Here is a 27,741-nt window from a genome sequence, read left to right as displayed (position 1 = left end):
TCCAGTCAGTGTACTCATTTTTGAATATAAATGAACTGTCATTGCATAATAGACCATAATACTATGTTGTTTCTATTCTTACTGTAGTGTTTCATCAGAATTTTACATATTAGAGTATTATTATACGGTATGTTTATTTTCATTGTAATGTTTTCCTTAAAACTCTGTCATTAGAACATTATTCTATATAACATTACCCTTCTCATTTTTTTGAGCTTTCCTGCACTGGCCTCCACTGAAAAGGGGCTTTTCTTGCCCAACTGGGTTATCCCAGTCAACATACATACATACATACATAAATAAACAAAAAATAACAAATAAATACTGAGATCTTATCCTTAATGCATTCCTTATCCTATACTAAATAATCAAGAGGGGCCGCAGTAAATGAGCACCATCAGACACCTTGGCCAACATATAAAAAAATGCGTATTATTTACTTCTCAATCCATACTCATTTAGCCGTAATTTCACTGCCTCACTCTGGGATTCTGTTTTTTTTTTGTTTTTTTTTTTTGTCAGAGGCAGGAGACACTGGCAGAGGTAGGAACCAGGCAGATGTAAGGACAGTTACTCTGTGTATTCACAATTTTCTGGATGTAACAATGTTCATCCATAATTTATTTAAATTAAAAATGTGAGACTTGACATTTGGTACATCTTTCATCACACAATAAAAACAGTAATGCAATCATTTTGGAAAGCTATTGCTCAAGGTCACATCTCTTAGCTGAAAAGTAAGTGGTGGATAATAAAACTTCATCTGTCTTTTAAGCATTAATCTCCCTAGTCATGTCTCTTCTTATTATAACCTCTTTTTAGTGCTGTGGAGACCTGAAACATTTCGCAAAATCCATCCATCCGCAACCCCTTTTTGCATATGGGGTCAGGGTGTCACTTTAATAGGGACAATCATCTATAGTCGAGCTTTGTGCTACCAGGTGGCTAGTCCTGCCATGGTAGCTCATCCACACCACACAGTCACATGCACACCATGGCCAGTTGAGAGTGCCCAATCCACCTACTGCACATCTTTGGAATGTGGGAGGGAATCCACACAAACACAGGGAGGACATGCAGACTCTGCACAGAAAGTACCCCCAGCCGAGAATTGAGCCGGGGACCCTCTTGCTATGAGGTTATAACACTATCCACTGCTCCACTGTCTATTCATACTACTTGCCTTTAAAATAAGTGTGACACAACATCCTCAGGTTCAAAGCCCTCCCAATATTACAGTTTTTAAACCTCCACATAACTACCTAAGTTAGTCAAAGGACAATCAGTTTCAGCTAGCAAACAGAATTTGTGCTATCTGATACGCAAATGACATAGAAACACATATTTTTTTTCAGTTTGGGTGATAAAGGTAGAGTTGGAGCTCTACAATTATTTATTTATTTTTTTTTTTTTTTTTAATTTTATTTTACATTTCTTAACCGGGGGTGTCTGACTGCACCAAAAAGGCCTTTTTTCAGCAGAGACCCGGGGAGAAAAGCTCCACATAGAAAAATTACAGATACATTTAGATATTTAGACATGATCAGTATACACACAAATTACAGTAGACATGTTTTCACAGTGGTATGCAGCACATCAACAGTTACAGTGGAGAGAGAAAACAAGAAAATCTTAATTTAAAAATAAAGGTAATAGATTTCTGGTGCACAGCTGAAATTTGGAACATGGGTAGAATACATACATAGTACACATGTACAGTAATAAATATATTACAAATCAGAAAGCAATACCGTTTTCAGATTGTAATATCTGGAAATAATATTAAACAACAGACCTTCAAAAGTTAGATTTTTACACAACATGATCCTATGTTGATCACTTTCATTTTTATATCTGCTTCTTGCCCCCGAATTCCCTAGACAAAGTATTGTTAGATAGCTTGTCTGGCAAAAGGTTCAGTATTAAATTTAGGTTTCCTGCCATTGTAAGTGCCTACAGATAACAATAAGATTAGATAGCCACCCTCATTGTCTGTAGTCTTGATGTCTTTGTAGACTGTCACTCTCTGCTAATATTTCTGTTCCACCCCATCCGCCCCTACCCCTTCACGTTAGGAAGTCTTTTCTATAAATAAAGCGCAGACAACTGTGCAGTGTTCAAAAGTGGAAAGGTGAGTCTTCCTTTCTTTACGTGTAGTAACATTCTGTGTCATCAGGCAGAAAGACAGAATAATATTAAAAAACAGGACTATACTGGACACATCTGGCATTTTTTAACCCCTGCTGTGTATGCCAAGCAGCACTGTTTTCAATGTGTGGGCTTCCTCCTCTTACACTCTTTGAATGTTCTAGTTACTGGGGTTGTTGCCAAACAAAATTTTACATTTTGTTGGCCCTGTATGCACGTGCTGAGATAACTGGTCATGTTGCAGATAAAGTTTATTCTTCCACAGCAAATGCTGATAGCAGGCAAGTGTCAGCATACTGTCTTCCAGTTAAAAGAAAGAAGATGACGACCAGTGATTAGCAGCCAACTATTATAGTTAAAATACAGGTCATCATCTCTAACCAGCACTAAAACATGAAAAAGAGCTAGCAAATAAAGGTCCAGAAATTCAACATGCAGTACAGTCTTGTGTGTATTAGCAGTATGGAGGCTGAAGGTCGGGTGGCACTATGCCAGAGTAATCCTATGGCTAGGCTTGTAAAGGCTCCAGGGCCATTAGCCTTGTACACACCTATGAACCTATAAGGTGTAATAACTGAGCTCACATTTGTTAAGAGCTGACCAGTCTTATGAGCTGTTTCTTTCCTTGTCTTATCACAGGCAAATATCCAAATGTGAAGAATCTAATATGTTCAAGAGAGAGAAATGTATATATAAGCAATAATACGTTTGATACATTCCAGGGATTTTTATGACTAAAAGACTTGAATGAAAGCTATGAATCACATGACAGATTACTCCGAATTGAAAATGAAGTGCCTCCAAATAGCTAGGCAGGGAAAGTTTACTTGGGTACCATCTTATTTCTCTTGACATAAATAACTATAGCTTGACAGTGAGATTCGGTAAAATCAGTAAAATCTTGTCCTTGTCAATCAAAATGTGATGTGTACTGATTGCTTTGTTATCTAGAGTCCAGCTGGGCAATGAATGTGAAACAAAGAATCTGCTTTAGCATCTGTATGGAATACACTGCTGAGGTAGTGTGAGGATGAAAATTTCAGCCCTTTTACAGATGACAAAGATTTGTAAGGCAGTCAGAACTCGCAGACAGCTTAAAAAACTTGGTAAGGAACCTGAAGTAATTGACAAAGAGTTCAAAAGTACAACAACTTAGCTTTAATGTGAACAAATGTATACTGATGCACAGAGAAGAAATACAAAATGTGTAGCAGAATAGCAGCACCTAGCAAGCAAGGGTTCTACAGGGTAGTCATAGCACACCACCTAAAATTATGGGGTGCACTCCAAGGTAGTCACAGCACACCACCTAAAATTTGGGGTGCACTCCAGGGTAGTCATAGCACAACACCTAAAGTTATGGGGTGCACTCCAGAGTAGTCATAGCACACCAGCTAAAGTTATGGAGTGCACTCCAGGATAGTCACAGCATACCACCTAAAGTTATAGGGCACACTCCAGTGTAGTCACAGCACACCAGATAAAGTTATGGGTTACACTCCAGAATAGTCACAGCATGCCACCTAAAGTTATGGGGTGCACTCCAGGGTAGTCACAGCACACCACCTAAAGTTATGGGGTGCACTCCAGGGTAGTCACAGCATACCACCTAAAGTTAGGGACTGCAATATAAACAGGCAGTAGAGACTACTGGGAATAATACTAAAGGCGAGATGAAGGTACTCAAACACAGACACATACATTTACTCATACATACAAGCCTTGCTTGAAAAAAAACATACTGAATCTTGATATAAATATGCATTCATTCAGGAAAATCAGCAGTAATGACATAGAGTGCTTCTCAAAAAGGATATGTAAAACATATATGGCACAACATGGAAATGAACAAGGTGGTTCAGGTATAAGCCGAGAGAAAGATGCTCACATAGGAGTAATAGGATGATAAATGGAATCAATACAGTATGGTCATCTAAACTGGCCAGCTAATGGTAGAATGGCTAACATGGACCTGAAGCATATCCAATAAGGTGGGAGCAGAACACTCTTAAGGTGTCCTTGCAGGTTTCATCTACCACCAGTCACAGCACACCAGATAAAGTTATGGGTTACACTCCAGAATAGTCACAGCATGCCACTTAAACATGTGAGAGATGCAACTATATAGCCAAACTGGAGGCTGAACTCTCTCAACTCAGGGCTGGCATGACCAGACAGGAGGAGATGGTAACCACACACACAACAAACCCAGTCCCACATAGACCTACCACAACTGCAAACCAAACACATAAAAACACAAAGACATACTCGGAGGCTCTAATAAAAAACTTACCAAAACAACAGAGGCTCCCAAATCAGACATCCAAAAATCCACCACCTCAAAACAAAACACATGCAACACATACTTCAATAAATCAGTGTGTCAATCAATCACAGCCCTTAAGGCCAAACACCATGCCTGATACACTAGTAATAGGTGACTCTATAGTCAGACACACTGATGTCCCGCTTACCAGGCTGAACAAGGAGAGGGTGACTGTGAGCTGCCTATCGTGAGCTAGGATCCGCCACATAACACACGCACTCAGGTCACTCCAAAGCAAGTACAAATATGACTCCGTCATTGTCCATGCTGGCGTGAATGACCTGAGACATACCTCCCTGGACTACATGAAAAGAGACATAGAGGAGCTCTCTGATTATGTAGCCCAGGCTGGTATGACCCTGACCCTGAGCAGCATCTTGCCCTCAGAAAGAATGATGCCGCAATACAAAGACAAGATGATCAGCTTTAATAATTGGCTCAAGTACTGGTGTCATTCTAAGGGGATCCAATGTCTGTCTGCTTGGGATGCCATGTTGGGCAAGCCATGCTGCTTCGCAAGGGACGGCTTGCACCTGTCACCACTGGGCTTCCAGATATTGGCTAAGGCTCTTGCCACCCCCATAGTGCCTTTTTTAGGCAAGGCTCAAAAGACAAACCCACCTCCTTAGAAAACAAAAATGGAAAAAAACTAAGGGTAATGCTGCTCAACGCCAGAAGTTTAAATCTCAAGATGCAGGCACTCGATGCACTCCTCAATATGGAGAACATCGACGTCTGTGCAGTAACTGAAACCTGGTTCAAGGCTCCTGAGAGCACCCCAGCACTACCAGGCTATACCTCGTATCATGCTTTTCAGCCCCAAAACCCGGGCCGAACCACAAAGGGAGGGGGAGTGTCCATATTCATCAAGGACACCCACACCTCCAGGTTAGTAGCAACACATGAAGCATCGGAGACCATACAGGTGCAACTAACCATAGGCAAAACTGCTATACAACTGGTAGCATGTTACAGACCACCCTCCCAATCTCAGGAACCCCACTCAGCCTTCCTGAAGACATTGGAGGATATGAATGTATCACAAAATACCATCATACTGGGAGACTTCAACTACCCTAACATAGATTGTGTACATTATTCTAGCCCTAATACCCTAGCCCAAAGGTTCCTGGAATTCATAAATTCAAATGCACTGGAACAACTAGTCACCTCTCCCACTAGGGGAGATAATATACTAGACCTGATCATTACAAACATGGGGACAAAATGCTCCACACCGGAGGTATACCCCTCACTAGTGAGATCTGACCACAAACTAATCACCCTGGATATACATATCCCACCTCCACCCCCAGCACAAAAGATCACAGTGAAAAACTTCTCAAAAGCAGACTTCACTCTTCTTAAGACTGAGATGGTATCCTTTAAGCCCACTGAGCCAGTGGATACCACATCCCACAATGCTGAATCCTTCACAAATGCTTTCTATGGACATCTCCAAGAATGCATGGATCATGCAATCCCAAATAAATCCAAGACCCTCTCCACCAAAGGCAAGCGTCCTGTCTGGTGGACCTCAGCCATTAACAAATTGTATAACAAAAGAAGGAAGCTACTGCACAATAGAGCAAAATCCCATAAAGGGAAGACATCTCTGATCAACACTAGCAGAAAACTACGTTCTCTCATAAAAACATCCAAGGCCAACTTTGAGAGAAAAATCGCTAAGGACACTAAAGATAACCACAAAGCCTTCTTCGGCTATGTTAGAAACCTGGGTGGAAACCCTCAGATATGCTCAGAGTTAGTTCACAACAACAAAAAATACACTGAACCCACAGATATTGCCAACATTCTGGCTGACAGGTTCAGTGCAAATTTCTCCACTCCCTCACCCCAAAAGAAGAAATACGTATCCCAGCTGAATGTAATCTCCTTGTCATCTCAGATGTCCAGGTGAGAGCCGCCCTCAGCAAAGCTAAAAACACAGCATCAATGGGACCTGATGGTATCCCGGGTTGCGTGCTACGTGAACTCCAAGAGGAGCTAAACCCGCACATAAAAATGCTATTTAACCTTAGCCTTATTACAGGATATGTACCTGAACACTGGCGTACAGCAACAGTGGTCCCACTCCACAAAGGGGGTACCTCTACAGACCCTGGGAACTACCGCCCCATAAGCTTAACCAGCCTGGTCTGCAAAGCTATGGAAAGAATCATTATGGAACTCATAAACAGAGATATTGGGGACCTACAGACACTTGATCCCACCCAGTTCGGCTTTGTAAAGGGCAGATCCTGCCTTTTGAACCTGGTCGACTTTTTCAAAACAGTCACTAGAGCCATTGATTAGGGCAAAGCAGTCCATACAGCCTACCTGGACTTGGCTAAGGCCTTCGACACAATACCCCACTCAGGCATCATAGATAAGCTCAACAGCTTAAATGTAAACCCTTATGTCACTAGATGGGTTGCAAACTGGCTAAAGGACAGAACCCATAAAGTTAAAATCACTGGAGCAATGTCAGACTCAAAGCCAGTCACAAGTGGTGTCCCACAGGGATCTGTCCTGGGACCCATCTTGTTCAGCATTTATTTCTCAGATGTTAAAGCAAACATGGGAGGGTTGTGGCTGACAAAGTTCGCAGATGACTGCAAACTAGGTGCCATAGTCGATACACCAGTGGACACATACATCCTACAAAAAGGCCTCACAGAAACGGACAACTGGTGCCGGAGTCATGGCCTTAAACTAAATGCCAAAAAATGTATAGTCATCCCCTTTGGGAAAAACAAAGTACCCACAAATTATCACATAGACAGCAACCCACTGAGTACGGAAAAAGTAATCAGAGACCTAGGGACCCAAGTCAACAGCAACCTCTCATTTGACACCCACGTTGCCAAAGTGGTTAGAAAGACATTCTACCTTGCACACCTTATCATGAAGGGATTCACATCCAGATCCAAGGATGTCATTGTACCCCTATACTCCTCCCTCATCAGACCCATGATTGAGTACAATGCCCCATTTGGTATGTACCTCACCCGGCATTTTCAACAGCTGGAGAGACCACAAAAGTACCTCACCAAGAGGATCAAGGGTCTCCAACATATGTCTTATTATGCCAGACTAAAGAAACTCCAGCTCTATTCAGTAGCATACCACCTGCTCAGAGGTGATCTGTGCCTGACGTACAAGGCCATGTCCAATCAGGAACTGATGGACATGCTCCACCTCAAAAAATCCAAATCCATCAGAAACACGAGAGCTAAAGACTTAAACCTCGGCACAAGTATGAATAGGACATGCTGGAGGGATAGATTCATAACCCAGAAGCTTCCCATGCTCTGGAACAGAATCCCAGTTCATGTTAGGCAGAGCCCCTCACTAACTCTCTTCAAGAGAAATCTTGATGAGTGGATGGGAGATCGTAAGTTTACCCCAGGGGTCACATCTGTGTCACTACTAGACAGGGGCACAGTAAACTAATTCTATTATATAAGGGGACCTTCAATGTGTCACTACTAGACAGAGGCACAGTATTCTAAATCTATTCTGTACATTTTTGTACCATTTCATGGGGTGGCGAAAGCCACATCACTATGGCTAGGCTTACAAATGCCCCAGGGCAGATAGCCTAGTACTAAACTATGAAACTATGAAACTATGAAACCATAGTGCATATTAGCATGTTATTTATCCATAACTGCAAAACTAGTTTTATGATTTAAAGTCCCTAGCTATAAATCTGCATCTCATAAGATCAAATGAAACATTTGGTAAAATAAATTGAAGTTAATAATATTTCTTCTCAAATCAATGTACATAGGTCTTTAGACTATTGGCATGCATAATTATTTAGATATTCAAGGTGCAACTGTTTTAATAAAATAGCAATTCCATTTCATTTATAAAGTGCTAGGAAAAATGCTGCTGTAACCATGCCCAGGTTCGTACATTCAAGCAATGTTGTAACCAGTAAATGAGACAATTAATGGCTGCTGACTGTATCAGGAGATAACAAAACAAATGGTTTTCAGCCAAGACATACTGTGCACTACTATATGTCAAAGGATTTCCCTACAGAAAACTTTCCTGATTAAACATCACTAAAACTTAAATGTAAAGTTAAATGGATGGAGGTGACAGACATAAGCCCTGTAGTGGAAAAATAAATTACTGAGAACAGTCACTACAACTATATTTGAGCAAAGTATGGGCAGTTAAAAAATAATTCTGAAAATTCAAGTGTGCAAGGAAAATAATTTCAAAGTATTGTCCAATAGTCAGAAAGACTTGAAGAAAAATACCCCTTTTTCAAACTATGCATTTAAATGTCAATGTCCTATAGCAGATGTTATAAAATCTTCAGTTAATGGGCATGCAGAAAGGGACTGAGGGTTAAATCTTATAATGTATTTAATCTTGAAGAAATGAGATAAAATAAGACATGAGATAACGTTTTTTCTGAGACTCCAATAGTCCCATGCATTTTGATTCCATATTAAATACATGGTACACTGTATCAGAAGATTTTAGCCACTGGTTCAAATCCCTTTTCCCTTGATTTGGACCATGCTGACCTGGCTATGGCTAAGATTAATAACAACACCTGGTTTTAAATCTATTATGCTTTAAAATAAGGCAACTACAGCTTTTGATATTTCTGGAAACAAAATTCACTGTTCATGCTCTGCATGGAACTTTTATCATATGCAATTACTTTTGAAAATGGCGTTGTTCTTCAAACTGCTCCTGTGGTTGAAGATGTGTCTTTAGAGTCAAATAAACAGAAAATTATCAAAGGCCTAAATACAGATGCTGCAACTGCTTTTCATGTTTACAGTTATATTTATTATATAATCTGCTGTCATATAAGGCAGAAATTACTGGTGTCACACTTGGTAGACAAGCACTGCTAAAGGGTTAACCTCACCAATGTACAGTGATACTCTTTAGCAATCTTCCTATCCATGTTCAGATTCTTTTTGGTGTTGCTGTTAAAACTCTAATTGAAAAGTAAGATAAAATGGAGGAAACATTGTTAAATGTCTTTCATGTGACAGCAGTCTTTTCTACTCCTTTGGGACAACTAAGAAAGTTATATTTTTTTAATGAAGAGTTAAGTTGTGCTGTTTCTTCAGGTGTCAGTTCTTTAGAAACAGAAGTTATGGAAGGAGTCAGTCTTCAGCCAGTGGGAAAGGACAGGGGCAAGGTCAGCCTTAGGCCAAGTGGTGTCCTAGGCAAAAGGGCTTCACAGTGCCCCGCAATACCACCTGCTGCCCCCATCCTGGTCTATTTATACCATCAAGTTTACTGGAAAAGTGACCCTGCTAGAGTGGCTCCCTAGGCAGCCGCCTAATTGGTCTATGCCTAAGGCCGGCTATGGACAGGGGTCCTAGAAAACAAAGAATCTGTATACTTAAATGTGTTTACTGGGATAAAACACTGGTCAGTCAATGACCAATTATGGGCTCTGTCTGTGAAACATCAGCCTGTAACAAAACAATGTGCACTATACAAACAACAATGGTTTTACATTTATGAGTAAGCATAGACAATCTGACAAACAATATATAGATAGAAAATCTTACAAACCAATTATATGTACAGTTACACAAAAGGAATAGAAAAGAGAGACCAAAAATGAATTATCAGAAAGACAGAAATGGTGAAAATAATATGGTACACCATGTGCAGAAGTCACCAGAACAGTAACCGAGTGAAACCATTCCTGTCATTTGAGGATGGTATCCTCTTTAAAACCCTCCCCCTTTTCAATTATATTCATAAGACTTTCTTGTGTTTTGCTGTTTTTGTGATGAACTCTGGTGTTGACTGTGATGTAACTGGGATGAAAATCATCATCTCCAAATGAGAGCTCATGATTTTCTCCTGGAAAAGGATATATTGCTTTAAGTTGTTGAAGGGAGAAGAAATACCTAATTTGGAAGAAGTTATGTTCATGGGTCTTGTTCATGAGTAAAGGTAGAGTGAACTGAAGGACTGACCACCAGTTGGGTGCTTCAGCTGCAGAACTGCATGTACTATACCAGACTATGGTTGTCAAACAAAAACTCAGTCACAAGACAAAGGACAAAGTTCTCAGTACACAAGTCACAGTGTCCCCAACATTATGTATGGCCATGAGTTTTGGGGAGAAGTCAAAAGGATAAACTCTTTGATACAATAAGCAGAAATGAGGTCCTTCACAGGATATCTGGGCTCACAGTCCATAACATAGTGATGAGCTCAGAGCTCAGAAGATTTCAGAGTACAGCTACCTCTCTTTCATGTTGAGAGAAGGCAGCAGTGTGGGAGAGGCTATGAACATCACCAAGGTATCCACTTTGACTGAATGTCCCATGGGCATCTCCCACAGGAGAAACAGCCTACTGGAAGGAAACCCAGGGGAATATCGAGGATACATTGAAATGATTATATCTTTAATATTGCCTGAGAATGTCTGAGAATCCCACATTATGAACTTGGAACTGTTGCTTGAGCTAGGGAAGTTTGATCTGCTCTGCTTGGCTTCCTGCCACCATGGCCCTCACCAAGCAAAGTAGTTTAGAAAATGAATGATGAATGAATAAGCATTCTCCTGTATTACTGAACTGAATAGCACTATGTTTGTTGTGCATGTGTTCAGATGACCTGCCTAATGTGTCTGGCATGCTTATAAAGGGTTAAGAATGGAACTGGCTGTGGAAATAAGAATAGGCATCTTGACTTGTGTCACAGTACAGGTCGACAGTAAAGTGCACATGAGAGTGTTGGATTTATTATATACGTGTATATGTCTTTATTACTTGAAATATCCGACCCTTACCCTTCTGTTTGACATCAACTATAGGGGTTATAAGTGAGACAGACATGATGTACATGCTGTTTCATTAGACCATTGTGGAGGTCTAAGGGCTATTTTTATGCTGATAAATTATTATAATATAACAGTTAAACTCCATTGTCTAAATAAACATATTGTTTTCCCTCCATACAGCCTGATGGGGAAGTCTCACTTCTTTCAAACAGTGACAAGAATCTTGGGAAGTGATCAGGGGGCTTACAGGGAGGGGTGATTCACTGCTAGACAAACCTGAACTGGCTAATTGTACTTAGTATGGTCAATTCAGATTTGTGAAGAATTACCAAAAAAACAAATTAATGTTGTCAATCATCTGTTCTTATGGTGACTTCACTTGCAGCTGAACTTTAAGTGCAGTCAATACACACTTTGGCACTAAGAATAGAGGTAGTGTCTGGGAAAAGACACAGTATACTGTCTTTGAGACTTGGTTGCATTGGTGTTTTCCATTATTTTTAGGCAAATGACTTTCTCATACCCACTGTTTTAATTAATTCACCCCAAATAGGTACAAAATGTCATACCTTCAACAGTCTACTTGCATGTTTAGACTCCTAAGCATTTTCTCAGCAATAAAGTAAAATGCATAAGTCAAAAATGTAAAGATACTATGAGCTTATTAAGATAATAATAGAAATATGAAAAAATTATGCCTACTTGAAATATTAGCAATGTAAATGGCACTGGATATCTCTCAGGTTGTACAACTTATGGTACAAGTATCAGGCTATTTTTTTTCAGCATCATCCAAGGTTTCACCTCACATCATGTAAGATTTGTAAGCCCCTTTGTTTTGGAAATATTAAGATACATATGAAAATATTGCATAGCTTCATAAATACTAGCAATTAGAAATTAACAGCAAAAATACTTTTTTTCTGTTCTCCACCATAACATTTCACATTATGCTCTCAACAACACATAGCTCTGTCAGTTCTGAAAATATGAGTTTAGATATGAAAATATGAATAGAAAGTAATAAACTGTTTTTAATGTCTTTATTGCTCTGCATTCTAGATGAACAATCTTAGTGTCATTTTGTTTGTTTTACCTTGCCCTTTTATATGCTGTCTATTATTAATTGCTAAGTCACTTATTTAAGGCAACAAGCCCCAAAACTGTCATAAGGATCTCTGAATGTTAAATGGGAGTATGCAAATAAGGCACTACTGGTATGAATTAATTAATGCCCAGCTCTTTCATGCTGCTTACTGTCATTTCTCAGAAAGACCAAATGGTTGATGCTAGAAAAGAAAAATCTCTAAATTGATGTAAAGAGTTCCTTTCATAACCAAAGTAGGGTCACCAGCGATACTCCATAATTCACCTCAGGTCTTCTAACAAAAGTTCTTAATTGTAAGGGGTCTCACTGTTTTTCATGTTCTGTGGAACAGTAGTTCCAGTCTGACTGCACTCTTGCCAAACTGGGTTTAACTTGTGAGCCTGAATGCTAGGGGTAATTAGCTGTGATTGTAAGAGGGTGAGCAGTTGATACAAGCTTACTATACCTTTACTGATAGGCATCAAAACAAGAACACTCATCCGTCTACATGCTTAACTGAATAAACTACTGGAAACTTCAACAAGGTGTCTTTATTCCTCCCACAGGGAGGATATCAGAGAGTTTACTAATCCTTGGGAAAGGCAGTTGGCCACATCCTATCACAAGAATATCACTTTGCAGTAGACCAGGTGTTGCAACTTCAAGGCATTGTGACTCTGAATGGAGCAAGTCTAGCAAGGAATGTAAATGCACCATAAGAAAAGAGGAAGTATGGAAGTGTATGCCTGCAGTGTGCTTGGTGTAGTAGGGTTGCTTCATGCCAAATGGTCAAAAGGAGGAGATGGCAGTAACCATAGCAAAAATATCCTGACCCCTTACAGCTATAAAAACAATGTATTCTCCCTGCAAGAAAAGGAATAACAACCAGTTGTTACTTGTCTATGAGTGGGTGGATGCAGTAAAACACATAATAGAACAAATGAAATTATATGTTAGAAATGTCAGTATTTTTATACATGACATTTGCCACAAACAACACTACTCAAAACTCATGGTCTTCCTGTTTATAAGCCTTGCAGTGAATAGAGACTTGAGTTACAACCATAGGAATGGCCACCCATCAAAGGACCAATATATATGATAATTTGTCCTTTGATATTAGATCATGATGTCAGGCCTAAGTCAATGAAACAAGAATTTCAGTCCTGTATATGACTTCTTTCCACCACAAAGATGCCCCTTTGGGCATGATTATCTGACTCAGGGAGTTGACATCTCATCTGTCTCTTACAAAGAATCTCAGAGATGTTTAGCCATCCACTTTACCACCTTAGAGATGATTCAGCCTCATCAGCAGTGGTTATAGGCCAAGACGCCTGTTTTTCTGGTTCTAAAGTTGGGTACACTTTCTACACCAGATATTTTTTTCTCTGACAGCCACCTCTTATATGGCAACCCATGCTGAATGTAATCAGCCTTACTGTGAATTTTCACTATGGGCTTGCTATGGGCAAATGGACAAATAACTGATTAAACTCCCCATATTTATAACTCATCAGCTAAACATTTGTTATTGGGGAAGATGACCAAATGTGTGCACAGGAACAGATCAGTAATCTGGGGCATACAGTAATCCCAATGTCATCTGTCTCACTGGTCACAATGGCATATGCCCTCATTGCTGATTCATAATCAGTTTCTCTTCTGTCTTTGGCTTTCTCATTTGGAAAAAAAAACAGAATTCTTAACAAACATAAAAGGAAGAGGAATTTATCTCTACTCCACTGCCATCCTGTGTCTTATTTTCCCAAGGAGACAAGCTTCCTCAGTCTCAGTTTGATAGGGACGGGATGAAGATTCCCTTTTTTCCACCTCTTTACATCAGAAAGATCTCATTTTTTATTGAGGCACTTAGGATAATGAAACCAACATTCTGCTGGCTGTTGCAGCTATATTCCTCCCCAAAGAATTCACTAAACATGAGTCTTCATGATAATGAATTAGGTACTTGGTTACCTATCTCATGGCAAACGCTTAGCCCTATAGAAGGCTTTTCTCATTTTTTCCCTCACATATATTCCTTTTTATGTTGCATGCTACACGGTGACCACACCCTCACAATTCAGCTTTAGTAAAAATGTTAAGTATAGGACTTCTGTCTTTAACCCAGACAACATCAAGGATTTTATTCTTTCTAGTGAGCTTTCTAACCAGTTGGTAGTAACCTTGCCCTTTACTAATATAGACTAAGTCATCAGCATGACCAGAGTTTCCATAGGTCTTTTCCCAGTTTATTTTAGGACCATTCAGAGTGATGATGTCATAATCACTTTGAAAGAAAGAATAACGTTGATTTTTGAAGTCTGTTAGGCTTAGCACTAGATGATTTGGTGGACTATAAAAAGACAAACCTTCTGTCCCCAGTGTTTATATTGAATATTAACTGCTATTGTTTCATATTTAGAATTTGTATGTGTTAGAACTGAATTAAATATATTATTTACATACAGTGACACTCCACACCATTTTTTACTCCTTTTATAGTTGTGATAACCTGTATAGTTCAAAGCTTCAGTATCACCAGAGGTTTATTTTCTTCAGAAAACCATGTCCATGCTTCCATTACTAAAATAATGTCATAACACCATGTACAGATCCTGGCTTCAAGTGCTGCAAGTTTAATTTTTAAATGTCTAGGACTGTACATAAAGTAAGTCAAGGAAGTTTACCGTTTGAGTTTCTCTCTTATAACTCAGGTCTAAAAAATTCTTAATATCTTAGTTAATTTTCCAAAATGGAACCTGTGTATTTTTACCAATTATTTCTTCCCAGATAAGCAGTGCTTTGTTTCCTTTATCATACTTTTCTTTTCAAACTAGATTTGTAAACTCCCTTACAACATTTACCAGGCATTTGTTAAACATAGGTGCTGGAATAATCTCAGACATATTAAGTGCAAAACCCATAGCTGCACTGAGTTTCATAATCTCATTTATTATAGAGTTAAACAGAATATGTTTGCTTTACCTGTATCATTTACTCCACCAGTACCAATCATTATGTCATAAATCTTTCTACCAGAGAATATTTTCTGCAAATAATATGTTTTCCACCCTACAATTATGTAGACAAGTAGATGTAATTGTTTCCCTGCTAATCATGGCAGCAAATTTTTAACTCTTCTTATAAGTGAGTCACCAATTGCCAAGTGTAAGCAGGGGCTTGGGAGATTAACCATTTTACAAGCAGAGGCCTGGGAGATGAACCATTAACAGGCTGCCTGTGTCCATTACAGACATAGGTGCCAAACCAGGGATGAATTTCCCGTTCCCCATCGAGTTGTCAAAGTTACACTTGACTTGGGTTAGGGAGGAGCTCTGTTTCACATGGATGGGGAGCCTGTTCCAAATAAAAGACATTCTCTGAGATTCATCTCTGCCTCTCCAGCATGATTTCTTTATATCATAGATAAGGTTTAAGTTTTTAGAATGCATAATTCTGGTGCTGTTTGCTCTGTGGATATATGGGAGGTCCATCAGTGTGGGGGGGGGGGGGTCTAACAATGCCTTTTATGTCAGGCACAGATCTCCCCTCAACAGCCTGTATGAGACAGAATATAGGGATAGGGCTTTGAGGCAGTCTGCATAGCATTGTGTATTCTTTTAGTGAGGAACCTCTGTAGATGCTCCAGTTGTTGGATGTGCCTTGTTAGGTACATACCAAAGGGGGAATTGTAATCAATGATAGGAGTAATGAATGTCGTATACAGTGAAACAATGATTTCCTTGGACCCAGATGCCATACCTTTGTTTATAACTTGCACAGCATAAAATTATTTCCTCACTACTGTAGACAAGTGATGGTCAAAGGCTATTTCACTCTCTATATGTGTCCCTAACTACCAGGTTAACTCTTAAGGGTGCATTATCAATATGATAGTTACAAGGAGTAGATGACTTCCTGAATGATACTATTATGTATTTCTTGACATTTAGTTTTAGTCCATGGCTCTGACACAAGTTATTTGTCTGTGTCAGTCCTTCCTGGAGAACATTAGCGCTGGTGGGGGATTGTGTGATTGCTCTTAATTTGCAAACATCTGCAAATTTAGTCAGCTAGATGCCCTTGACATCAGAGAAGTAAATGCCAAAAAGGAGCAGTCCCAGGACTGATACTAGAGGGACTCCACTTGTGGCTGGCCTCTTTGTAGAGGTTGATTCCCCAATTCTAACTTCCTGGGTCCTCTCTATGAGCCAGCTGGCTATCGACCGAGTGACATATGGGTTTATATCTAACCTCTTGAGTTTATCAACAATGCACAAGTGGGGTATTGTGTCAAATGCCTTGGCCAGTTTAAGTTATGCAGTGTGAACCATTTTATCCTCATCCATTGCTTTGGTGACCTTCTCAAAGAAGTCCATCAGGGTGAGTAGGCATGACCTGCCCTTGACAAAACCAGCTTGGGTTGGGTCCAGTTTTTGGAGGTTTTCTATGTCATTATTGAGCATTTCCATGAAAATTCTTTCCATGGCTTTGCATATGAGAACAGTGAGTCTAACGGGTCTGTAGTTTCCTGGGCCTGCATATGGCCTGCCTTTGCACAGCAGGATGACCATTGCTGTTCTCCATTCATGAGGCACAAAGCCTGATTGGAGGCTACAGTTAAACAGCGATTCCAGAGACCGACATAGGTCATGTATCATGCTATTTAGAAGGCATCCTGGGATATTCTCTGGGCCCATCAATGCAGTGGTCTTGGCTTTAGAGAAAGCATTGAGGACCTTTTCCCTAGTGATAGTAAAGAGGAGTTATATTTGATGGTATTTCCTGACAGGAGGATGAGGAGGAGAGAGGGGTAAAGTTAGAACTGAATTTGTCTGCCAGTAGGTTTGCTATATCTTCTGATTCAGAATAAGTAGCTCCACTAACAATCAGCTCTGCACACAATTGTGTATTGCCTTTGAGGCTGCAGACATAGCTAGAGAATGCCTTGTGGCTGTCCTTGGCCTGGGAGTCTAAATTTACCTTAAATTTGGCTTTGGTAGACTTTATTTGTCCTCTGAGCTGTTAGTTTTGTTTGATGAGAGTGTTTTTATCCTGTTGGGTGCTACACCTCCTAATTTTTACCATGATTTTCTTCTGTTTGTTATACAGCCTATTGGATTGCTCAGTCCCACCCCTGCCCCGCCCAGTCCCGACCTCCCCAAATACTTCTTTTTTTTTTTTTTGCAAATCCTCTTTCATGAAAACAAATAAATAAATAAAATCTTCTCTCTTAATAATCTGAGTGCCCTTTATATAAAGTATAGAAAAAAACTTACACATCTCTTTTTCCTGGTTGTTATGGTCCTATGTGTATAATCGGTGTGGCTCCACTATGAAAGAACTTTAATTTTCCTTTTGGTTCATTATATTGTTTTATACATAACATATTTATATCATGAGCTCTTTTTCCCTTGGCTGATTTGCTTCCATTTATTTTATGTGCCTAATCCCTATGGCTCACTAAATGTAGTTTGAATGTGATGACTGGTAAATTCCAATAGGACAAAAATTGCAAAGGAAAACAATAAAAAAATGAAGCAATACAACTAGAAATGAGTTTGCATGCTCTGTTAGACTACCACAGACAAATAGTAAAAACAATTTATTCCACAACACATTAATGCAAAGCGGGAGAGAAGTCTCCCTGTACACTACGCCTTCAAACATTTATGCACTACTATCTAGGTCATGTCAGTGTCGTAACAAAGAACAACTGCAGAAATGGAATTGTACAGTACAGCCCTAATGAAACTAATCAAAGCATGTCCCAGGCATAACTGTATCAAATCTGAATGATTTCATTCAACACAAGTTATCAAATTAAAATAAAAAGAAAGAAAGAAAACAGTAAAATACTGCTTGACATTTGGCATTGCACAAAAGCAGAAGTAATACTAATAACTATAACATCCCACTTAAAACATGCATTCTATTCTACTATGCCTAGTAAGTGAATTAGCTTTTCCAAAACTATGGTATAAAGTGTCACAACATCACAATCACATGGCCATTTTGCCTCTAACTGCACTCATTACAATGCAATTTCTATCGAGAGATATATAGTCTTCAGGGTACATGGGAGCAAGAAAGGCTCACTACAGCAAAAAAGCCACTACACTTTCATACTTCTTTACTGAGCCTGCACTGAATAAGAGTGATAAACAAACGTACAAACCATGGATTATTTTCACTTACAAAGCATATTAAATTCAGTTTAGAAAGCATGGCACTTTGATTTAGCATCTGAAAACAATATATACCAGTCCAGAACTAAAGTGATTGAAATTAAAAGAAGTGAAGCAGAACGTAGTATAAAACAAATACTGTGCTGTGCATTATAGACAGGTTGTTGGCGGTATCATTTTAAGGGTAAGAAAGTCGGGTCAGACATACATTTACAGAAGATAATAAATACACGTGAAGGCAATCAATCTGGTTAAAAACGGAAGAGGGGAACAACCCTCGCTTCCTCCTTTATTATAAAGCACATGGTCATGTGACCTCTCTTGACCTCTCCACACCAACAACGTCAGTGTAAGAGCACACATACGATCATTCACTCTCTTTATAATTATCAGCCAACACAGGTACATACTGAGAAATAACAGCTATTTAAACAGGATATATACTTACACACACACCTACTTATTACCTACTTCTTACACACATACACACACACACACACACACACACACACACACACACACACACACACACACACACACACACACATACACACACACACACACACACCTACGTATTACCTGCTACTTCTTACACACACTCGTCTTAACACACACTAGGAACATTCTTGAATAAAAATCCTTCCTCACCTGGGAAGGAGGAACTAGTTCTGTCCTCCTTGGGGCAGCATGTGATGAAGAACTGGAGGAAACAAAAGAGTCTAATCTGAAGGATACGGAATGACTTCATTCCTTGAAGGCTTTTCAGCCAAGGTACTAGAAGCATTATTAAAGAACTTCACAGCATTTAGCTCTTGGCTCCTAGAGTGTTTTTTTTTTGAGGATAAGGAATGACCCCTGGAAAGGAGGACTTTTTCCCACGGCTATTTGTAACCTTGATGTATGATTTTCAGAACGCATTTGTCTGAAACTATCTGTTGCCCAAGAGAAAAATGGTGATTCAGACGTTCTGGAATAAAAAGGGGCTAGGGTGGGAGAGGGTCACAAGGTCTCTTGAACAGTCACTCAGACTTGTAGGACTGCCCATGGTTTTGGGAAGTTCGAGACTTCTTTTTTGAACTCCCTCGCTATTTCCTCTAAAATATCTGTTTAGCTGTATTTTGTTCAGACTGTTTACTCTGCTGTTTGCCAAAACTGGATGAGGAAATAGAAAATCCTTAGGAAATTTGGAAAAGGAAGGATTCTCTGGATCAGCTTCCAATTTCATCAAACTTTTTGATCACCTCTCCAGCAAAGAGGCCAAACACTAAATCTTTATCCAAAGGTGAGTTTAAAATGGGCCACGGTGGTGCAGCAGTTAGCGTCGTCACCTCACAGCAAGAGGTTCTCCTGTTTGATTCTCAGCTGGAGCGCCTTCTGTGTGGAGTATGCATGTCTTCCCCACGGTCGAGTGATGTTTAAAGACATGCAGGTAGGTGAGTATGTGAATGGGTGTGCCTTCTTTGAAGGTTGGGTGTGTTGGGCTGGCAACTCAGCACCGTAAAAATCCACTGCCAATCATTAGTGGACCGGAGTTCTGCTGTGGCGACCCCTAACCAGGAAAAGCTAAAAGACATTACTTTTTTAGTTTAAAATCTTATTTTCAAAATCATCTGTAACAACTCAGTATTTTCTGAGGGACTGAGAAACCTCAGTGTTCTCACGCTAAAAACATTGACACATTCTAGCAATGGTCTCAGAGAAAAAGAAACCTCCACAGGGAGAATCAGAAACTGAGTCTGAATCAGAAATCTGTGGGGAAAAAGCTTGTTTCTATCCCTGCATCTTCTTGTTCAGATTCAGAATCTTGAATCTCTTCAAGAAAAGAGGTATCCCTCCTTCTTTTACCAGAAACTAGTTTATGTGAAGGCTTAATATCCTGAATTAAAGCCTGAGCCAGACCCAGAGGAGGAGTTTGTTTCTCCATTTCTTTTTGACAAGAAAAATGGGGCCACCCGGCCAACCTTGTTACTAATGACAGCAGCAGCTTCCCCAGGGATGGGCACAGTATTCTGACACAACAGGGAAACCTTCCCTGTTCCCTCTCTCAGGACTGACAAGAGTGGCTCTCCCTTCCCACAGAGAAGACTCCAACAGCCACAGATGACATGGCTAACCCCGTGGTCCATAGTGGCTGTAGGTGCTACATCACAGGCATCCAGAGTAAAAGATGAGTGGTCTGAGGTACAACAAATGGCCACAGCAGAGTCACTGAGCAGCTGAGGCAAATTGCTTTCCTACTGTGATGGCAAAGACTGTGTGTTTATTTTTTTTTTTCTTTTTGTGGCTGGAAGAAGGACTAACCATTGGACTGGTAGCCTGTTCCATGGTCGAGACAAAAATGGTGCCTCTTTCCCAGAGAAGATAAGCGGCAAATGTGAGTAAACACTACCAGTCTACAAAAGTTACTGTTTTGACAGAAAAACACAGTATAAAGCATTTTAAAACACTATGACCACTCACAAAATTAAAATAAATACAATTTCTCCACAGAAGAAAATGTTTTCAGTTTCTTTACTCCACTTTTAAGCTGACAGGAAAAAAGTGCTCCATTTAAAAGTATGTTACAGTCTAATATTAGACAGTCCATTAAAACACAACACTTCTAGCTTTAAAATAACTTTCTTGAAGAGAAAAGTGATAAAACAACAACATATGTAAGATGTAAGAAAATGGAAGGTTTTTCCCAAAGGAAATTTATCTGCCCAGCAAAGGAATGGCACAAGCCGACCATCAATCCTTGAAAGACTTAGAGAAGCATAGTCTTTGGCAGCAGTAAACCTCTGGAGGGCTTTGTGCCTAAACTTGTAGTTTAGTCAGCTCAGCTCGAGCTGCCTGGCAGTTTGGGTGTGCAGAAAGTGCCCTGAAACTTTGGAAGCAGGCTGGCAGGATATAACCCATATAGCTAAGGCTACTGCAGCAGTGCTCAACATCTACAAGTGTCTCCTAATGCTGCCATCATGTTTCACACATGCCTGTACTGTACTTAACACTTGAAAAGATTCAAGTAGGTTGCTTTCAGATGCAAAAGGCCATCTGCATGCATGTTAAGTGCACCTCTTCATTGCAACCACAACTGTGTTTACACATATACATCCTATGGCTGCTATTAGCCATAATGACTTGTACGGATGCAGTGTGATAATGTACTTGGTCGAGTAAATTGAGTATGGCTGGGCAAAGCTATCATTGAACAAAAGAATATTCTGAAATATGTTAAGTCAAGTGTGTTTGCACCATATTTGACAAGAAAGTGCTTCACAATCACAAGTCATTGTCAATCAGCAAGAAGCTGCTTGGACATATATGTGTGCCCAGTGTGCTAAACCTGCCTTGCAAATGCCTCACAGATTAGCATCTCATGAAGCTATACATCCATGTTACTTTCCATCTTCAGTGTACTATAGTCCTGCTGCCAACCAAGGACCAGTAGGTGGTACACAACACTTGTTATAAATCTGCATTTAATTTCAGAATCTCATGATCCCACACATTTCACAAGACACAAGCAATAGGAGTTCTACACAGCTTGGCATTTTGTATGGTCTTTTCAAATCCCACACTAGAACACCACCAAGGTAATGTGCTTTAAATTCTGCATACACATTTGACATTTCTACAGAGTCAAAAAACAATAAATTACAAACTCAGAAGCTCCCAGAAAGAGGTTCATCTTATAAGTTGTAACTAAGCTAATGAAATGCAATGTACCTGGCTGTCACGGTAGGCACTCTTTCATCTAAATCCAGTTAACTGACGTCCAAAATCCATTAACAATAAACTACCTTAAAAAATGCTAGTGTTACACTTACTATAAAAAAGAAAGCAAAAAAGACTCACCCTGGGATTCATGAAGCTTGGCGCAAGGCCGGCGTTAGGCTTGCGCCGACCGTGCGGCATTTAGATGGCACAGTAGCACCAAATGCATATTAATGAAGGCACGCTGTCACCACAGCCACGTGCATAGGAAACAAGCGCGAGTGCATAGGGCGTGTTGAAGTGCCGCACGGAGGCGTGGAAATGTCAGCTGTTGACATGCAACCTAAAATGCTTGCATATAACAATTTGCCTGCAATAGTAATCACATCTGTCAGTGTCCGTGGATACTGAAACGTATGCAAAGCATGCAAGACAGTCCCTGCGAACAGAAAATTAAGAAGCAAACACAAATGCATGGTAGGGAATAACGAGTCCCCATCCCTCGAACAAATGACATTGAAAACCGTGTGCCTGTATTCCAATGCAGTGTAGATAGATATACCAAGTGGAAGTGAAACGCATCATGTTAGCATGCCGCCAATAGCTACGTCCAGGCCAATGGTCAGGGTCACCAGCTGTCCCACATTGTGAGGGAGATTACACAGCTGGGCAGATGTGTCCATAACAAAACCATGATAAATGTAAATATCTAGCGACCGTATGACAGAATTATATCCCAAAACGCATGTAATAGTCACATACAATAGGTATGTCCGTATGTAACATACCACATGTGACAAGAAATAGAATAAGTAAGAAAACGAAACAGGAGGAGCATATAAACTGCTACAACAATAAGCTAACATGTAGGCAGAAAGGAAAAGTATTATCCATAGTGTTGACCATGGGTATGTGTTGTCCAGTACAATCGGATATGTGTCCGGAATATATCCTATCCTGGACATATGAAAAGGTGGCACCCTACCAATGATCATAGCAGTCAGCCAAAATCCGCACATATGCGGTCCAAGCCGTACTTGTCAGGATGTGTCACAGTTGAACGGGTATTACCCAGGTGTACCAACCATGTCATGAAAGTTAAGTATGGGCGTGTACCTATGTGCGTGATGTACAGCATGTGGAAGGTGAAACATGCCAGGGTAGTCCACACAACCATACAGGTACCTGACATATGTAGTGTATGCAATGTGTTACCTTGACCGTGTCATGGGCCATCAACCAAAGCAGTGATGGATGGAGTGTCAGGAATATGTGTGTGTGGGGGGGTGGGTAATGGTATAATCCTCAAAGGTGAGACTGTGTTGTATGCAGAATAGGTGAACTGGAGGTGTACGAGGGAGAAGCGGGTGAATCAGAAAGAAACACAAAGAACAAGTATACACATCTGCAATACAACCTGACAGGCCATACTGTAGAACACAATCACACAAAAATATGAATATTAAAACGTGCGATACAAATGTACAGAAATGTTACCGGCACATAGGGTATGTCACATACCCACAGAATGGTCCTGATGGAACCGGCCCATTCAAATGCAACACACCTGGATGCATAATTGAATACCCATCATCCCCTCCACAAGCACACAACCCGCCCCCATACCTGAACGTCCACCAAATCCAGCCATACTTGGCCTACTAGCTTGACGCAGCCACATCTACACATAGTGACCACTACTCATATGTAGTAGGCAGTGTCACCCTAGGCAGTGTCAGGATTGCAAACTATGTATCCCTTGCATGTAAAACCCCCAACACATTTTCATAAAACCAAAAGAATGGTCGGTATTGGTCTTGTTAAATTATTGTATATCCCTCATGGGATAAGTAACTTGTGTAAACATCAGAATGTGTATCAAGACACGATGTCCAGTCTTGTAGACATCTGGACACAAGTTGAATGTGCAGTAGTGGTGCACGAGACTGTCCAGCCCTAGACGGTCATGCAGAACCTACTACCCAGGATCAGACACCTGCCCGTGAAGCACGTGTCCCCACATGAATAATCGAGAGAATATATTGTACACATTCACATAGTGGCATTTGGAAATAGGGTGATGACAGCACTGATGTAAACAGGGTACCCCCTGATCCACTGTGTGAGGGACAGTCACTGTTTGAGTAGGTGTGTCCTGACCAACAATGATACAATGCCAAATGTCCTGTGATTGTAGGAAATAACTATGTACCATACTGCATGTAACATTTGCCTAAAGCAGTCATGTCAGGATAGAAAATACGTAATTCGAACAAGGAACAGACTTAACAACTAAAGTGCTAAAGGTATAGGCTCTCAGCTAGGAAAATAATTAATGTTCTAAACCCGCATTGACCGTGGGTATGTGTTGGCCTAAACAATCTGGTGTCCCCAAAATATATCCCATCCTGTACATATGACAATGTGGCAACCCTACCAATGGATAGATCATTCGCACAATAACTGGCCTGCCTCTTAATCACTCACAAAGCCAGTGACCTTTGGAGGAAAGGTGTTGAATGAGAATGACTAATGACAACAATTAAGAGTAATAGAAGCATTTAACTGCTTAAAATAAGTAGTAATACGAATCTGTCAACATGTTCCAAGTTAATAGTACTAATATTGTAGAAGTGTCCGTGATTGTCCCTGATTTGTCATAGCCTTGTCCCTGTCACTGTAGAAATTAGTCCCCGAGTATCACAGAGGTCCGTACACATATGTACACCAACCGTCACATTTGTTGACAGGACTATTGCATACCTGTAGTGAATTTATAACTGATGTCTAGAATAATATTCATCGTATATATGAATGAATGAAATAGTCAAATGTGAAGGGAAAGACCAGTGGAAACCCCCCCACTCGTATTATGTAGTGGAATCACTCCCCACCCTATATTATGTAGTGCCAACCTAATAATGTGGTCAGAGGTGCCCAAACACCTGGGTCTGTAAACACAGGTAGAATGTTAAAATCGGGACTAACTCTGTCCATGAGTTACGTCTGACATTTGAACAGGTACAGGGAAGTTCTAGTCACCAGTCGGACAAGTCTAAACCCGGACCAGCACATGAACACCCTGACAATCAAACACACGTATGTGCCAGGACTATAAGCGTAGGAGTTTGGAATATCCTTGGAGTGAGTAGACATGCAGCACGGGTCCAGAGCAGTAGGAAATAGGGAATGTCGGAAGTGTAGTACTGCGGTTTTCCCAGCAGGAGAATGGATGCCTGCTGTGTAAGTGAAGCGGTGAGGCATATGTTATAGTAGCTATGAACCATGGGTATACATATAAATGAGGCAGAACAACAATAGTGTAGTGGTTAGAGCATCCGCCTAACGTAAAGGCATTCCCGATTCAAGTACGACTATAGCACATATTAATTTATTGTGTAATGAATGCCTCTGTGCTGTAAAGCCAACATTTAAACATGTAAAGGTGAACGCGTGTCTCGCATGGGGCCGTAAACCGGATTCCATCAATCAAAGTGGTACTGTCATAAGGAATAAGGCACATGTAATCACAAAGAAGTGGCAGTAAACATATGTAACTCACAATAAGTAGATGCAAGTGCGCCTGTGTGGGTGTAAGCAGCTTGTAGCATAGCAAATGTATGTTGTCTTGTACAGCTGTAACTTTTATATGTGTGTATATATATATATATATATATATATATATATATATATATATATATATATATAGATAGATAGATGTGTGTATAGATAAATATCCACAGACATAAAAGAAATATGCAATTATCTATATATATATATATATATATATATATATATATATATATATATATATATATATATATATAAGAATGAACGCCGAAAGACGAAAGCAAACATAAGGGTTGTGAAGGGAATCTAGATCAAGTAAGGTATTATAAAGTGCTCGCAGCGTATGTCAGATAAAGCTGCACAAGAGTGAGTAGAGCACCGCTATGCACACCAGAGGCAGGGTTATACCAGTGGCCATAACATCATTGACGTGCTACATTAACATTATACACAGACAGAATGTAGTTCATGTTGTGACCACCTACACTTGTAACCTGCAAATCATTCGTAATCCATAACACCAGGAAAGGCACGTATGTGCAAATATGAATGGAGGGATACCCTGTGAATACATGAGGCAGTACAAAATGTGTGTAGGGCCCCAACGCTCTGGAGAGGGCAATGTGTAAAGGTTTGTCATGGCTGCGATATCAGGTGGATAATGGCTGTTATGCATGGAAACTCAACACGGGTGTGCTGGAGAAACTATGGATATGCGATTATGGACATAGGAGTGCTAGGGTATGTTGCGCTGGTTGCAATGAAGAGGCCCGTGGAGGTCAGCTAGTACGTAGGTGCGATTCCCAGATAGAGCGTCGTCTGCGTGGAGACATGCGTAAATGGGCGTACCGTCGTCGGAGGTTGTGCGTCAGGGCTGGCAGCCCGGAACGTAAAACCTATCTGCCAACCATGAGCGGAACGGAGTTCTGCTGTGACAACCCCAAACCGGGAAAAGCAGAAAGACACAACTACATGCAGACATCAATATGTTGACATACAATCTCTGTAATACAAGCACTCATTCTATTAACATTAATAATATGAATGTGCACAGAAACAAACACAGTAACAGGAATAATAGGCTGTGCATACGAGTAATAGATCGAATGACACTGTATCACATCACACTTATCAGCGGTACCCCAGACATGAAAAACATGCAACATCTGTCAGCTGTATAATGTGCAGTATACTGATCACAAGTTTACCGGAGTGAAGTGTCGGTGTCATAATGACTAAGGCAATAGTATGCTGTTGAAGCAGAGATAAAACCCAATACGCATGTGTAAGTGTCTATGTCCGGGAAATGTATTGGTTAACAGACACACAGATGTATATATAGATAAAAATATATATATACATATAGATATATATATATATATTTATATACACACACACACACATATATATATATATATATATATATATATATATATATATATATATATATATATATATATATATATATATATATATATATATATATATATATATATATATATATACACACACACACACAAAGATATATACATATATATATAGATATATATACACATACAACAGGTATTGATATATACACATACACACAAAACAAATATATATGTCATTGTAGATATACACTTGTACATAACTAGGTTACTTTACAGCAATTAGGGGTAACATATGTTCAGACCGGGCATATGTTACTGGGAGGTCCAATAAATAAATGTTTTACCTCCTACACCGCCCAGCTAGGCCGGTCAGACATACAGACATGCAATAAAGGTAAATACACCACTGCATTCCAAACCACCAGCAGGAAAGTACCAGTGGGAGAGATCTGCAAGGTCTACACTTTAAACATGGATAACAGGGTCCCTTGCGGGACACCAAAAATTCACTGTACAGGCAACCTGTAGTGATTGATGCAAGCAGGACGTAGCTGTACATGGAA

This window comes from Protopterus annectens, chromosome 11.part0, assembly GCF_019279795.1.
Source record: "Protopterus annectens isolate FY-2018-M chromosome 11.part0, PAN1.0, whole genome shotgun sequence".
Classification (NCBI taxonomy): Eukaryota; Metazoa; Chordata; order Ceratodontiformes; family Protopteridae; genus Protopterus; species Protopterus annectens.
This window is presented reverse-complemented; position numbering follows the sequence as displayed.